The sequence below is a fragment of the Babylonia areolata genome, chromosome 34, assembly GCF_041734735.1.
Source record: "Babylonia areolata isolate BAREFJ2019XMU chromosome 34, ASM4173473v1, whole genome shotgun sequence".
Lineage (NCBI taxonomy): Eukaryota > Metazoa > Mollusca > Gastropoda > Neogastropoda > Buccinidae > Babylonia > Babylonia areolata.
The window spans coordinates 12816767-12834293 of NC_134909.1; the positions used below are offsets into that span (position 1 = coordinate 12816767).

The 17527-nt window shown below is 42.2% G+C and overlaps 2 long non-coding RNA genes across 4 annotated transcripts in view; one reads left to right on the plus strand and one right to left on the minus strand.

Annotated features, from left to right (window-relative positions):
• LOC143277554 (uncharacterized) overlaps positions 1-17527 on the plus strand; it is a 617781-nt gene that overhangs the window by 503214 nt on the left and 97040 nt on the right. The gene's annotated exons all lie outside the window — the stretch shown is intronic.
• The window catches only part of LOC143277555 (uncharacterized), a 45683-nt gene continuing 28659 nt past the window's right edge, over positions 504-17527 (minus strand). Inside the window, exons 2-3 of the long non-coding RNA XR_013053761.1 lie at positions 4292-4408; positions 504-840 (exon numbers count right to left, since the gene is read on the minus strand). This is a non-coding gene — a long non-coding RNA (uncharacterized LOC143277555). The remainder of the gene's footprint in view (positions 841-4291; positions 4409-17527) is intronic.

Below are 17527 nucleotides of genomic sequence, written 5' to 3' on the forward strand. Positions count from 1 at the left end.
CCTGGCTGTTGGTCTGGGATGGTGGTGGTGGTGTTTGTTAACCTTGTGGCTGGTTGCATGCCAAACATTGATGGTGGTGGGGAGTGGTGTTGGTCCTTTGATCCATCTTTCTTGACTGTAGGATCCGTGGATATGTTAACTGAGCTGTGGGTGGTTGGTGTGGGGAGTGGGGGTGAGGTTGTTGGGGACGGTGCGTTCACTCAGGCGATGACAAGGCAGGGGAGCTCTCTGGGATGATTGGGTGGTGGGGACGGTGGAGGGTTCAGGGGTGGAGGTCAGCGCGTGCATCCGTGACAGCAGGCGGCATCTTTTTTTTACGTGATGCCATGCATAGCGATCTGTGTAAATGGGGTCACACTGTTTACCACTACTTCTGTTGTTACTACTGCTTTTGCTATTGCTACTACTACTGCTGCTGCTGCTGCTGCTACTACTGCTACTACTACTACTGCTGCTGCTGCTGCTGCTGCTACTACTACTGCTGCTGCTGCTACTACTACTACTACTACTACTACTGCTACTGCTGCTGCTGCTTCTGAAAGGACGGTGGTGAAGGATCGATGATGATTGTGGCTGACTTTGGGGGGCTGGGTGTGGATTTGAGTTCAGGAGGGAGGTGTGGGTGGCGAGTTGATTGTTGGAGGGCGGTGAGGGGCAGAGGGTGTGGAGGATGGCATTTGAGGAGGTGGTAGGGGGGTGGGGGTGGGACTGTTCCAACCTGCCACGGGCTCTTTATTCTGATTCTCTCGCAATCCACTCAACTAGTCTCGCTGGAGTTCGTTGTTGTTTGTGATGGTTGGTCGGATGGTGGTTGATGATGATGTGTGGTGGCCTCTGGCCCTGTTTGAAGAGAAATAATCGCACAACAACAAGAAAGCAGAATCCAGGACAAGTATGTTTTTAGATATATCTCTGAAACAACAAATTTGTCCAAAACGGACACTTTACGCATGTCCAGTACAAAATTAAGCTTGACAGTATTAGCATGGAATAAATGTGCTCATGAATATGTATTTAGCTCATGAATATGTATTGTTCTGCCTACATTAAGGTGATGTTGAATTGTCAATATTTAGAGCATCTTTATGCGTTTACTACCTAATGCACAAAGTATATTAATGTGTCTGTAAACCTTGTATGAATTTTTTTTTTTTTAATAAAGTGAGTAAATAAAAGAATAAGGGGGAAGAAAACGTAGAATGGATCATCCACTAAGTGGCTGTTAAACGTATCATTTTTAGGATAACTAATCTGAAGACAGAGCCGGCACTGAATTATTTGTTCCCTACGATCACCAAAATAATAATGTAGAGGTACAATGGTATCGTCAGCAGACAAGTAGCGTTTTAAGTGCACTTCGAGAGCTGCAATTCTTGATATCAGGAAGAGAATTCCACAGAGCTGTGGTAGAAGGAAAGACAGATTTCCGATATACTTCAGTGTTGCATTTTGGTACTATAAGCTCTAGAGGTCTGCGTCTAAGATATGGGTTCCTTTGCAAGACAGGAAGAAGGTCTGACAAATGGTCTGGACACATGCCATTGAATCGGATTGATAATTTTATATTGTATAAGCTAAAGTGTATGCCTGTCTGTTCATTCTTTTAGTGTACGAAAGCCAGACTCATTGTATGATTTTTGGTGGCTGGTTCCAGAAACAGCTCCGATACAGATTCTTATTGCTTCCAAATGCAGATTTACTTTTCATAGTTCGATAAATTTTTATCAGTTTCCGATTAGAAGATGCTCTGAAGACAACGTATCAAATGTGCATGGAAAATGTTTGGTAAATATGTGCTCAGCACACACTGCCTCTCTCTCTCTCTCTCTCTCTCTCTCTCTCAATGATGAATGATAAATGGTGATGGGGATGGTTGTGTGACCTACTTATGTGACTGGAAGTAGTGTGAACGATCAATTTGTTACATCTTGTGTGATCTTTTTGATTTTGTATTATCGAACTGTTTCTTTTGTGTAAAAGAAAGGATCGAGTCTGATCATATGCCTGTAGTTTCCCATAAACAAACGTGAATTTGATGTTTACAGGAACGGTGATTTAAACAAGAAAGAATACATTGAAATTTTGTTTTGAAAATGAATATGCAATCGACTTTTTTTTTATCCACATCAATGCAGATGCTGTATACTTACAAATGTTGCATGCATTAGACTGGCTTGACGTTAATGTGAATGATGCACTTGGAATATTATAAATGTGTAAAAATGGCCGCAGATTGTATGAAACAGTTTGTTTCAGTAAAAATAATAAGCCAAAGAATAAATGGTTTGGTGCAGAATGTCACATCACAAGAAAGAAACGTAAGGCTGTTGTTGATAAAGAGCAGCAAAATATTAGATGTTAATAATCATCGTATATTTTTGGAGAACAAAGAGAGTATGAAATCGTGTTACTTAACAAAAGACAGTGGCTCAACGATTCATTGTTTGAAGAAGTAAAGGCCTCTGTTAATAATCAGAATGATTTTGGGGAAACGTTAGGAAAGTGCTTAAAACACATGTTCCAAATAATAATTTTTATGACAGTAGACGAATGACATGAAGATTAAAATTTGAAAAAACGTGTTGGAAAAAAAAAAAGTTGCAATTCTGATTCTGACATTCAAACAAATGATTTGGGCAGATATAAGTATATTAATTTGGATCGACCTATCACGAAACAGGTAGTGATGTTTGCAATTGGAAATTTGAAAAATGGTAAAGCTTCTGTCCCGATGGATTGGTAGAGATTTTAAGAAAATATTTAGGTGATAAAGGAATTGGATTTCTTCTAAAACCATTTAACGTTTAGTTCGATAAAGGGGTCTATCCTGAAAAAAAGGAGAAAAAAAAGAGGACAGAATCATTTATAATTCCTTTGCATAAAAAAAATGATCCAAATAACTCAAACCTCAAACAGTTATAGAGGAATTTCCTTACGTAGTATAGCGAGTAACCAACATAGCTATGAAATGAACAGAAGTCAAACTGAATGGAGTGAAATAGATATTACAGGCGAGCATCAGGCAGGTTTTAAAAATGACGACAGTACAATGATCAAATATTCGTTGAAAAGATTCCCGATATATCTTAACTCATATATTAAATGTATCAGGTACTGGTTAACACTTGTCCAAATGTATGAATATAGACTCCCTGTCTAAGCTCATAAGTTAATGTATGATTTAGATAGTACAGGAAAAAAAATCACTTGAGCAACAAATATTCGAAATTGCCTGTGTAGTTATGGTTTTTCGTTAGTTTGGTTTAGTGAAGGTTGAAGGTTTCTTAGTTTGCTTTACACAACGACTGATATATTGTAGGTGGCAAGACTGGAACAGTCGCATTGAAAATAGTGATATATTTTCTTTGTACAGACTCAGGCTAAAAATGATTATTTTGCAGAACACTGTATTGCAATGAGATGTGTGCTAAGCTCAGAATGGGTGTTTTCGATGTACCTGTGCATAGTCAAAGGTACAAGAAGGATGAAAGATATATAATGTCCGATGTGCAGACCGGAGAGAGAGGATGAAGTTCATTTCGAAATGTGTTGTCCAGTATTCGATGATCTTAGTACAGTCATCCCTCCGAAGAATATAGCAGACCAACCTTATTTAGGCTAAAGTTACTCTTGTCTTGTAAAAATGTTTCTAAATGTCACTTTAATTGAGAAGCATGAGTTGATATTGTCTTAATTGAGAAGCATGAGTTGATATTGTCCAAATATACAGTATTCATGAACTACATATATAATATTCTTGTACGCATTATGATCTAAAATGTGTCTTATCTATGTGTACCCATTCGAATGGGGCCAAGGCATTTCTTGAATAAAACATAGTTTTTTCTTCTCTAATAATAATAATGATGATGATATGAATATAATTATAGATATAGATGAATAAGTGTTTAAATAAAATGATTTTTTATAAATTAAAAAAGTTCGTGCATCACCCTGTCTATATGATTTTTTTAATGCGTTGTGGTATTCCATTGATTAGTTTGAGAGAGACGTTTATTGCAATTACTATTTCAGTTTTTAAATACGTATAATTTATGTGATTACTCTGTCTTAACTTATTGTTAGTGTCTTAGAAATAATGTTGATTTTTATTTTTTATGTTTTTATATACATATCTTGCCTCGTCTCGTCTCGTCTTCTCATGTTGTTTCATATTTTGATGGAAGGTCAAATGGAAAGATGATCCACCGTAATACTTTTACTGCTGATGTCTTGTCTTTATCTTATTCATATCTTTTAACTTACCCAACTTTATTTTTTTGTATCGTACCTTAGCTTAGGTTAGCGTAGTGTAGCTTATACTTTCATGCAACGTCAGGTGGAAGGGTGATCTTCAAGGCTTCTACTGCTGGGGTGTGTTGCTGGTTTGGAGTCGTGGACTTACCTCCTGAAACAAACAAACAAACAAAAAATCCTGTGGGACGTGAATTTGGGACCTTCTTTCCTCCTGAAAAGCACTTTTCTGTGAGAAAAAAAAATGATGATGATTGTGTGTGTGTGTGTGTGTGTTAGAACTTGTTATAATTTCCTTTTAAGAAAATCTTTATCATTGGTGTCGAGTTCAGATATTACGTGAAAACAAGCACAAACGTCATTTTACTTAAAAAGAGTATATATATATATATATATATATATATAGAGAGAGAGAGAGAGAGAGAGAGAGAGAGAGACGAAATCTCCGAAGAAGATGAATTCCAGAACAGCAGCAGCTACAATGTTATGCTCGAGCAGTAGGCACCCACTGACTAATAGAAACAACTAAACCCTCCTTCATCCTCTTCTCACCCCCACCCCCCAGACCCCCTCGCAATCTCTCTCTCTCTCTCTCTCTTGATATTTATGTTGAATCAGAAAAAAAGAACGAGCACTCTTCTCTCTGTCTTTACATGCAGTATATATATCTATATATATGATGATGATGATGATGATAATGTGATCAACAAAACACATCAACAAACGAACCAAAAGCTTTACTTAAGGCAACGGACCACCACTGCAGTATTATTATGAAAGGCGCTCTTTTTATTGTGATGGAACGTAATGATGAAGATGATAATCTTCATCACTCAGGACTAGCATCACAACGTTTCAACCGTCACCCCACCATCAGCCCCCTCCCCTTCCCTTACCACCTTCCAGTCTGGGTGGAGAGAGGGAAATAAATGTATGTAGTTTACGAGGAGGGCGGGGCGGGGGGGGAGGGGGGAGGCAGTCAGTTCCGACGACTTGAGAGAACTTTTGCCAGTCCAGACAGACAGAGCGAGCAAGTGGTTGGGGGGGGGGGGGGGGGGGGGGGGGGTACGTAGAAGCTCAGTCAGCCAAGCAAAGCAGTTTGTCCTCCCCGGGAAGGAGGAGGAAGGCGTTGGGGGGGAGTTTGTGTGAGAGGGGGTGTTGGGGGAGGGGGGGGGGGGGGGGCGGTGAGATGTGCAGACGAAACGTCGCCGCCTGGGGGTGGGGTGTGTGTGGAGGGTGAGGGGGAAGTCTGGTTAGGTGACAGAGTGATTCCTAAGTTCATGGTGCCAGAACCTTCTGGACTCTTTTTATTCTGGTCTGGAAGGCACTTAGTCTCGGGCCGTAGACAATTGGGATGGGAGGCAGGGATGGGTAGGTAGGGAGGAGGAAGACAGGCTTTAAAAAAAAAAAAAGAACGTAAATTAAAAAAAAAAAATGAAATTTAAAAAACAGGAAAAAAAAGTTTAAAAGAGTTTGCATCGTCTGCAGTCAATGGACGAACGTTGAACTGTCCGAGAGAGGCGTGAAGAGTCCGAAGTGTTTATTGTCATTATTTGTCTTCCTTTCTTCAATTGTTTAAAAAAAAAAAAAATTAATAAATAAAAAAGAAAGAAAGAAGAAGAAAATGTCTCCTCTCTCTCTCTCTTGATTACCTAAATTCTAATTGATATGTATAATACTAGAGAAAATAGTAACGATAGACTGGATAGTGAGATAAGCGAAGCAGAGATAAGAAAAACAACCAGACAGCTGAAAAGTATAAAGGCAGCAGGACCTGACCCGACAGTGTAGTAGCAGAAATGTTGAAAGTAGCAGAACCAGAAATCATACATTACTTGAAAGTTTACTTTAACAAGCTCTTTGTTGAAGGAATCTTCCCAGAGGAATGGACAAGAGCAGTAAATGTACCGTTACACAGGAAAGGTGATTTCAACATTCCAGACAGCTACCGAGGCATATTATTAATAAGTATTGTGAGTAAAGTGTTAACCAAAATAATGATTGATAGGCTGTATCTCTGGGCTGAAAACAGTTCTCTGTTAAGCGAAGCACAAGCAGATTTCGTAAGAGACGTTCAGCAATAGATCACGTTTTCACACTTCGTGCTGGCATTGAAAAACATTTCTCTAAAAACACAAAATTGCATGCTGCTTTCATTGACTTCAGAAAGGCAGACGACACTGTAAACAGACACATACTAGTGGCAGTGCTGACTGAAATCAGGAATAAGTGGGAAAATGTTACGTATCATACGAAACAGAACAGTCATGTATGATGAGTTGAAGTTTGTTTTCTGACTACTTTTGCTGTCTGCAAGGTTTGAAACAAGGTTGCATAATGAGCCCGACACTGTTCAACATTCTAATAAATGAATTGGCAAATGAAATAACTATGAAAGGCAAACATTGATTGTTCCTCAGCTCAGCGGAGATTGGCTTTTTTTTTTTTAATTACTTTTCGCCGATGACCTTGCACTCATATCCACAACAGTAATAGGCTTGCAAAACCAACTAAATAATCTTCAAGAATCTGCACATAGATTGGGATTAGCTGTAAATGTGGACAAATCTAAGGTGTTAGTGTTTAGGAAGGGTGGGTTTCTAGGACCAAGGGAAAACCGGTATTTAGATGTTTGTTTTTTTTGTTGTTTTTTGTAATGTGTTTTATTTCTTAGAACTTCAAAACACTAATGTGAACGAAACAAGTGAATGATAATGCTGTAAATCGAGATAGGTTCAGTGAACATTTTCTATATGTGTTATTGAACAGATCGCACACTTAGTGGCGCTGCACTGTGGCGACGCGCTCTCCCCGGGAAGAGCAGCCCGATTTTCTCACAGAACGCAGGAATTTTAATGTAAGGTCACCGACCTGTATACATTTTGGGTGCACGTGTTGCACACACATCTTAACTAAAATAAAATAGGAAGAACGAAACAATCGAGTAATACACAGTGAGCTCATTGAGAACAAGTAAACTAAATGAAAAGCACAAGGCTGATATTTCTGATTAGGGTTGATTGTGCTCTTCTCTCAGTCTTAATGTATTAAAAAAAACAAAAAACAAACAAACATTGCAACATCTCTGGTTACACTGCAACTTTCGTTTTGCAGCAGAAATGGTAATGATAGATTTCTTACATTTTGCCTGTGCTTGTGCAAATATTTCTGAGATCATTATATAATGGACAGGCTGTTAATACATGTAATTCGTCCTCTATTCTACGATCACATGGACAGTTTTTCAAAACATCACGATAACGCTGATTTACTTTTAGTTCATTTATACCAAAACGGAACTTAATGAAAACCGATCTAAATTCACTGATGGTAAGATGAGATAAGTATTTTTCAGGTTGTAATAAAGATTTGAATGACCTATATGTTTCATAACGATTACTCCCGTTGAGTTTGCTTGCCCAATCCTGTTTAAAGCCATCTATCATGCGTTGTTTGAACATTTTAAGAAAAGCATTTACATCCCCAACCCCGCCATTTATCCAAACTTCTGAGAACCCATAAATATCCAAGCAATGTTTCAGTCTATCTGCCCAGTTTCTCGAAAACATTTATCAGCGTTGTATGTCATCTTGTTTACGCCCATTAGGTACGCTTGTTTCGGAATTATCGATAAAGACATCTGATTTAGCTTAAACCAGTATCGCAAAATACTGATGCAGCTATCAAGTATAATGGATATTTACCAATATCACCACAAATCATTACATTTAGGGTTTGGGGACTTACACTCAAAAATCTCTTACAGGCAAACAAGTGGACAGACTGGACTGCTTTGAAGCGCATTGTTCCCCATATTTCAGATGCGTATAACAACATAGGTTTTATCTGCGCATCAAAGAGTTCAAAATTTTACGGTTCTGTCCATATTGCCAAGACTCCACATTGTTCTCATAATTTTAACCACCCTCCTCTTTGCCCTGCCAGCGAACTCTTCAAGCGCAGAAACGAAAGATAGCTTGGTAGACAGCATAAAACCCAGATATGTATAATTGTTAACAGATTTAGATGCTTTGTAAAGATTAATTGATTTTGCAATCCAGCTGGTGACGGTGACAGCAAGACAATATCATCTGCAAACAATAACAGAAATATTTCTTGTAAGCCTGGCAAAAACTGAAAACCGTGTTTTCTGTTCTTAGTCAACTCGTCAGCAACTTCAGAAATCAAAAGCGAGAAAAGCAAGGGAGATAACAAATATCCTTGTTTTACTCCAGCAGGGCAGTCAAAAAATTCTGCACATAGGCAGGACTGAACTGTACTTTACATACATTGCTTTTAAAATGCGGATCATTTTGGTTGATGTTCGTATCTTGTGAAGTACTGCCCAAAGACTATTTCGATCAACTGAGTCGAAAGTTTTCTGATAGTGTATAAAGCAATATAGAGTTTACTCTTCCTTGCTCCATATAAGCATTTTTGGATAATACTACAGAGGGTAAAAATATGATCGATCATAGAGTAGCTTTTCCTAAAAACAGCTTGTTCTTCCGAGATTTTACCTTCACTTTCAGCCCACTCATACAACCTCCTGAGTAGGATTGATGTGAAAACTTTACTGATTACGCTTAATAAAGAAATGCCTCTAGGATTTTCAGGGTGGTTTGCATCGCCCTTTTTTTTTCGAAAGGGTTTTCTCACAGAAAAATCTGATGTGGCAGAAGTAATGCAGCGCAATACAATGCAATATTACACTATGCAGTGCAATACGAGACGATTTGGATGACGTTCGGGCGATGTTGACGGAGAGGACGGGGGGTGGATGGGTTGAGAGAGAAGGATCATGCCACGTGGGGTGAGTTGGGATTGGAGAGAAGATGACGTCATCGACAGTCACCCCCCACTCCTGTTTCCGCCCCATCCCCATCCCCCACCCTGTCATGTCAGACATGGACCATATGAGTCTGCCATTCATTCTCTCTCTCTCTCTCTCTCTCTCTCTCTCTTACCTTCACTTCAGTTATGATGGGGTGGGTGTAGGGCTTCGGATAGAAGGGGGGAAGGGAGGAGGTGGGGGGGGGAGGAGGAAGACACAGCCCCCACCCAAAAAAGACAGGGGATTTGATATGGTAGTGTGCATGAGAGAGAGAGAGAGAGAGAGAACATATGTCTGAAGTTCAGGGCTGACCACCCCTCCTCCCCCGGGGCGAGAATGAAAGTGTGTCACCATGCCACAGTACAGCGCCACCCGTGTACACACACACACACACACACACACACGCATACACACACAGATATATATATATATATAAGTCCCCCTTTTTTCTGCCTGTAAATGTTATTTGTTTTGACCATTTTATTTTTGTGCTGGTTTATTTATTTATTCATCAAGGACAACTTTTGTTGTTGCCAGGGTTTGTGTATGTGTTTGTTGAGGGGGTGGGGTGGGGGGGTCTTGTACGTGCGCCATGTGCATGCTGCAGTATGCGGGACTTCGAGTAATCGTCTCTTCATCCGCATATGGAGGGCAGCAGTAGCAGTCTTCTTTTCCTTTTGGCAGTTTCCTTCGGTCTTAACTGTGAAGAGTCACTGGGGCACTGCACTGAAGAATTGTCCGCCAGATTCCTCCAGGTCTGTCGGTTGTGTGGCAAAGCAGTGGTCTCTGCAAATAGTTATTCTGTCTATTCTGCAGTGTTGTCAGTCCTTCGGATATTTTTCTTTCTTCTGTCTTCATCTCCTTGATAGTGCCCAGGAGTATTGTTTTGAGCCATACTGACAAGAGCATACTTTTTCTTAACTGATGTCAGCAGATCTTCATATAGTCCAGAGTGCTGCTTAATGGTTTGGCGTACTTGATCATTTGGTGATATGATCGGTTAATCTAATGTTTTGTATCTTACGATTAGACGAATGGTTTGAAATCTTCTTTCCAAAATCCTCCGTGAGGGTCCATGTCTCGTGTGCATTTTTTGTTTAATGTCCCGTCACACATATCGATGATTGAATCTCGTGTGCATACAGGAAGATGAAAAAAAAACAAGTGCGCGTTGGAGTCGATCTTTTGTTTCATGGTGATGTTGTTTTTTTCTTACAGGTTTTTTTTTTTTTAGTCTGGACACTGCTAGTTTTGCCTTTGGTACCCATGAGACCATTTCTGGTTTTGATCTTTCACTGCTGTAGTAGTAGTAGTAGTAGTAGTAGTAGTAGTAGTAGTAAAAGAAACGTGGGACTGGTGATGCTCTGGAGAGGCAAGAAGGTGAAGTTGCTGGGGAAGGAAGGGGTGGTGGGGGGTGGAGGTGGTGTGGTGGGGGGTAAAACTGCCGAAATAAGCCAGACTTGAATAATCGATGGGGAGTAGTAGAGGGAGGTGGGTGGGGGGGAAGGGGGAGGAAGAGGAGGAAGGTGATGGGAGAGGGAGTTGATTGATCTATGGACATCACCCCTGTTGCACAAACCCCTGCGCGCTTACCACCATCGCCTTAAAAAAAAAAAAAGCAAAAAAAAAAAAAGGGTGGTTGGGGGTCGATGTGAAGATGAGGTTGGTGGTGAGTATTTGTGGGTAGGGTTGGGGGGGGGGGGGGGGGGGGTAAGGGTGAGTAAGAGGATTTTTTTTGGGAGGGGGGACGGGGGGGAGTTGGACTGGAAGCTCTTGCTTGATTTATGTAAAATTGCCCCGCAGACCGCAGTCTACCACCCCCCCCCCCCCCACCCCGTTTCTCCCTCCTGCCCATCCCACCCCTCCCCACACTTCTCTCATATATATGGACAGCAGAAAGGAGAGGTGCTTGTAGGAAGACGGATGGACGGGTTGTTGGTTGGGGGAGGTCGTGGGGGTGGGTGGGGTGGGGTGGGGAGGAAGGACGAAATGGCTAGGTGGGATGGATGATCAGTGGGTAGAGATGATCTGTCGCTCCTGTGCCCAAGACCCCTAACGAGCTGTCTGCCACAGGAACGGGAGGGTTTTTTTTCTGGGGGTGGGGGTGGGGTCTGTGGGGAGAGGGAGGAGAATGGGGCAGTAGGGGGAATGGCGAGAACTGAGGATTGATGAAGAAGAGACGGTCAGGGCGGGGCTGGGAGTTGAGTGATGTGTGTGTGTGTGTGTGTGTGTGTGTGTGTGTGTGTGTGACGGTATGTAGAAACTATGTGCTCATGTGTGCAGTGCCATGATGAATACGGAAAATACATCATCGCCATTGATAATTTTTTTGTGCAATTCTGGGACACTGATTTATGCTGACTCACATTATGGTCCAATTAAAACAAAGGAAAATTTAGGAAAGAAAAGGAAAGCAGTTCAGCTGAAGGACATCCTATCTACAGTGTCACTGTCTCTTGCGTTTGTCTTATATCATTATTTTAGGAAATCGCTTTCCTTTGGTTTGTGGAAATCCTCATCTCCACAGTTGCAAAATGTCTGAAATTTCCTGAAGTGCCGTGCCAGCATGATGTGAGGCCCTCTTTAATTCCGTTCTGGTGTATACACAGGAAGAAGTTCTAATGCCCTTTAAAGATGATGTAACATATGTCAATACGTGGTAGTTTGGTAATGGAAACACGAACACATCACGGAAAAGTATGGCTGCGTAAATGACAAAATAAAAACGGTCATGCACGTAAAAGTACGCATGTGTGTATTTTGATCGGATCTCGATTTCTTTCGAATGTGCCACACTCTTGTATTATACACGCGAAGTAAATACGCAAGTTGCCCATACCGCCGAGGAAATATTTCGCTTCAGATTCTCCAGGCGCTTATAAAAGGGAAGAGACCTCAACTGTTCTGAACACTCATTCCATCTTTCTCGACATTAGGCAACTCATTTCGGCGGCATGTTCCACGATGCGGATGATGATTTCTTACGGCGAAATGATCCACATGTATCGAAGCCATCTTCAATCGGCGAGACTGGCAGAATAGTGAAATGCTAAACTGACACTGTATTCCGCCGCAGTCCACAAAAACGCAAGCGACACCTTTGTGCAAGCGTACCACATTTCCTTTCCCGCTTAGGTATTATTATTATCATTGTTTATTTATTTATCTATATTTTCCTCCCACATAGCTTGTATGCTTGATGTGAACTGCCAAGGAAGAACGGAAACGATTATATTTTTCTAAGAGACAAGCGAAGGACTGCTCGCCACACCGATGGGCCATTTCAAAATTGCATGCGCCGATGACCAACACGAAACCTAAACCACTGTATTTGTATAACACGAACACGCACACGCACACGCGCGCACACACACACACACACACACTGCGTGTGGGTGTGTGTGGGGGTGTGTGTGTAACCAGGGGAGCAGGACTGAGTGTTACAACTGCGATCGCAGCAACGTCTTCAGTAAGAAGGTTGGGTCTTGGTTATGGGGAATGTGGGGCGGGGGGCATCAGTTGAAAAAAATGACGGAAGCAGCCTTGAGGAAGTTTTTCTTTATTCTTCGCCGGCAACGGTAATTTTCTTCAGCACTTGAGAGTGCCACTGTATCTAAAATTTTAACTACTGTCTTATCTATCAACACACACACACACACATACACACACATTCATATATATGAATATATGAAGTTCGAGGCCTCGTTTTTCCACGGTGTTCTGTGCTTGAGAGAGACGTTTTACTCCGATTTTTCTCATTCCACCCAGCTGTGAATGGATAACAGATTTTGGGTCTGTGGAAAGTTTTTCTTTTTTTGATACATTTATCCACATCAATTACAGAAAAAGAGACAAAAGAAAGCAACAATATGTCTTCTTTTTTTTTGGGGGGGGGGGGGGGGGGGGAGCGTTCAACTGACAACAAATCCCATTTAATCTTCGTACATTTGTGCCTCCATATGCACGCGCATTTACACATACATTTACACATGCATTTATACATACACATACATAGACATATTGTAAGTTCAGAAGCACTCAGAATCTGAATTATATTTTTTTAATCGTTTTCAATTAAAAAAAAAAAAAAAAAAGCAAGCCATTTAGCTCTGAAACTATTTATCTTCCACATTAACATGGCGTATTTTTCACTTGAACAGCGTGAAACAAAACACTTTTTAAAGGGCTTTGTAATCGGAAATTATTTGTCAAATTTGTATTTGTGATAGACATTTCCCCCAAAAGTATGATAAAATCAAAGACTGGGTCTGTGTTTTTGTTTGCATCAAAGCCAAAAAGTATCTTATTTTCATTCAATTTCAAGTTTGTACATGTGGGGCATTTAAATTTGAGCAATGTTTCCAAACCTTTCCAAAATCGTTAGGTGTGATCACACCTTGAAAATACGTTCAGTAATGTCTTTGAATTCTGAACAGGAGTCACAGTGATTACTTTTTCTTTTCTTTTCTAATTCCCATTTGATTAAGAATAACAATAGTGCATATGACTGAACTATGTGCAGTTGCAGCCATGTTAATTTGACCTCTTGTAGTTTACCGAAGACCCCTTTCCAAGAAACACCCGTTTCAAGTTTCTCGGACCACTTCTGACATGACTTTGGGAGTTCGTTGTGTTGTGTGACATCAAGTTGTGTCACAGTAATATGTCAATGCCCATACTGTTTGCAAAGGTCCCGGAAAGTCGTGCGCGTTTTGCTTTGGTGGCGTCGAAAGTTCTTCTTGGCGCAGACAGTTGTTAATGGACTGAAAGCAGCCATTGTAAGCCAGAAAGTGTCATTTCGTGCTGTGTTTTCAGTTGAATTCAGTAGGGTCGGTGGAAGGTTGAAAGTGGTGGAAGAAGAGGACTGGATCCCGCCTTTCTGTGCCGAGCCTTTGACACGGTGGACACCTGCATATTTTTCTTTCACTCTCTCCCCCCCTCCCTGTCTCCTCTCTGTATATGTATGTATGTATTGTGTGTGTGTGTGTGAATTCACTGCTACGATGGCTGTAAAAGGTATTATGGGACCTTTAAACTTTACCCTTAATTGTTGGATGATTAAGAGAGTGAAAGTGGTAGTTGCAGCCCACGAAGGCAGTAGTAGTATATAGTAGGGGCAAGGCTGGCGCAGCTTTTCTTGCATCGTCAGCAAAGTGTCTTGTCTCGTCGCGCAGTACAGGAAGTGCATGTTTGCGCAAGGCGCATTGCAAGCGGTGGGGGGTAGGGAAGAGGTGGTGGAGGACTGCCCGAAGGGCTGTGTGTGTGTGTGTGTGTGTGTGTGTGTGTGTGACCTTTTCTGTCTTGTTCGCTGCCGCCCCCTTTATGGTTGTTACTGCTGAATGCAAAGGTCTCTGAATGGGGTGGTGGGGGTGGGAGGAATACAGCAGACGGAGGAAGAGCGAGAGGGACACACACACACACACGCACGCACACACACACACACACACACCACGCACACACACACGCACGCTCACACACGCACACACACACAGTCACACTGTGTGTGTGTGTGTGTGTAAGTGTGTCTTGAAGTAGATTTTGTCCAGAATATCATTGTTAATATCATCCACTAAGGAATACGCCATCAAGCAGTTAGCAACTTACTCATACCAAGCTTTCAAAATTGGAAGCACGAGATGTGGTTGAGTAATTGTATGCTTGTTTATGTCTATGGAATGCTGGTATTTGTGTCGTTTGTTTATACGGCTTCTGTCTGTAATGCTTGTTTACAACCACCCTTTCATGAGGGGCCGTGGCCTATGTTAAGTAAGACATAGTATCTGTATCTCGCAGTAGATTGTAGTTACTATGGGGGTGCCAGGTGTAACGGTGTATAGCAGTTTATTAATTTTAGTCTCATCGTTTACTTGTGTATATACATCGTGTTGCAACAACCAGAGGACCACCCCTTCTGGACAAGTAGGTTGCACCAAATGGAAACAAGGTGTTTTTCTTCTTCTGTGGAGAGTGGTTGGTGGGTGTGAAGGAGACAAGTGAAGTGGATGGAGGGTGTTTTTGTTGTTGTTGTTTTTTTTGGGGGGGGTGGTAGGGGAGAAGAGAAAACCTCCTTCCCTCAAAACACACACACACACACACACACACACACACCACACACAAAAAAGGGGGGGAGGAGAAAGGCAAAATGTAAACAACTCCATTGGTGGTCTTCACCTTTCCTCCTCCCATCTCTCTCCCCACCACACACCACCCCCTTTTCTGTCCACCCCCTCCCAATATCTATAATGTTAACACCCCTACTACTCATTACCCGTCTTGACAGTTTACATTGAGGACGGAGAGAGAGAGAGGAGGGGGAGAGAACAAAGGCGGTGGGCGCAAAGGCGGTATGATCAAAGGGAGGGGGAAAGGTTTTGTTAATCCAGGAGATAAACACGTGGAGTGTCTAAAGGGGAAACCGGAACGCACACACATATACACACGCACAAACGCGCGCGCACACGAGCGCCCCAGAGCGAGCGCGCGCGCGCACACACACACACACACACACACACACACAGACTCTCTCTCTCTGAAAAAAAGACAGAGAGAGAGAGAGAAAATCACAACCTTCACGATGGTAATAATCTCTCCCCTTGTCGAAAATCTGTCCACTTACGCTGTGTCGGAAGAATGCTATTCACAACCCAGTCCCCGTTCCTGTAGAACAAAATGGCCTGTCTTCAACGCTTCAAACCCACATTGAAACTGCAGTTGAAAGCGGCGATTCAGCTACACTTACCAGCTGAAACTACGCTTATTCCAAAGGTGCATAATGTCAAAGGAAATAGTTTTTGTCTGGTTGTGAGTAGAGAAAGGATTCAGATCGACGGTAATAAGAGTGATACCCAAAAGTTCCCGTCGTTTTTGTGTCAGGAGGCAATTTGATTTGTTTTTAAGTATCTTTTTATAAAGCAGAGTTGGTTGCAGAGTTTAAAAGAAAAAAAAGGAGGGAAATGGAGTGGGTGTTTGGGTAGAAAGTATAAAAAGAGAGAGATTGCTCTAGCATCGGTTAACAAAGCTAGTTTGCGAAACATAGGAGCTGGTGAATTTAATTTGACTTATGAACGAGTGCATAAAGCGTGAGCTCGCGCATTCGTGTACACATGCACGTGCGCACGCACGCACGCACGCACACACAGAAGAGGTGGTGGGGGGGGGGGGGGTCGTGGTTTAACCGGACAAAATTACTTGTTAAATCTAGTCGAACCAGAAAATATTTCTGCCTTAGCATCATCATGCACATATTGGGAACAAGATGTGGGGGGGGGGCATAAACTTTTTTTTTTTTCTTCTTTTTTGGGTCGTGGCGAAGTGGTTAGCGTTTCGGACTGATGACCAGGAGGACGCGGGCTCAAGCCTCAGAAGTGGGGTTTTTCGGACCGTGGCCGGCTCCTACTCAAAGTTCGGCTCAAATGGGAAGACTGCGACCACATGATGGAGGGTTACCTACTTCACGGATGCGTCTTTGGGAGTGCTGCTTAAATTTCGGGACCAACAATGCAGGCGTCTGGATCTCTCAGCCAGGCTGACGTTGGAAGATGTTAAAAGAGTACAGCCTTGACAAGTGGTCCCAAAGTTAAATGTATATATATATATCCCTCTTCATCATGCCTATCAATATGCATCATCACCGGGGGGAGAAAATAATGGTAATGTCAGTGGTACAGATTTTTCCAGCGTGATGCAATCGCCGAAACTCATGCATTGATGTTGGGCGCTCAGTGTTATGTAGCAGTATTTCGTTTGTGGCGAAATGGGTACGGGAAATTGAGGATGTCTAGGATCTTTACTTAGAGAGGGGACCTCCCACCAGTTCCCAACAAGTCATAACCACAGCGATGACAAAAACAGTAATGAATAAGAAATACAATGATAATAATGATGATGATAATAAGATACAATGAAAATTGAAAATACAAGATAACCCCATCAAAGTCCTGGGTCTGATTTGATCGCCATCAAAATTTGTTTTTCTCCCGAAGCCTGTTGAAGTTATTCCACACAGTGTCACGGAAATCCATCAGTGTCCCTCCCCCCCCCCACCCCCCTCGAGGTTTAAGGAATTTGAGGTCTTAGTCTTTTATGCCCATAGGGGCAGTGAATTCATACCCGCTGTGTCTAGGGCTCGACAAAGGAAGGCGGGACCTAATCCTCTCTTTCCACCGTTTTACATTTTCCCCGACCAATGTCTGGTACCCATTCACACCTGAATGGTGGGGGGGGGGGGGGGGGGGGGGGGGGAGTAAAGTGCCTTTTCCAAGACACAGCACCATGCAAAAACTGGTCGTCGAGCTAATCACTGTATCAGAAGACTGTCACCTAGAGGTAACGCGTCCGCCTAGGAAGCGAGAGAAGCTGAGCACGCTGGTTCGAATCACAGGCCCAGCCGCCGATATTTTCTCCCCCTCCATTAGACATTGAGTGGTGGTCTGGACGCTA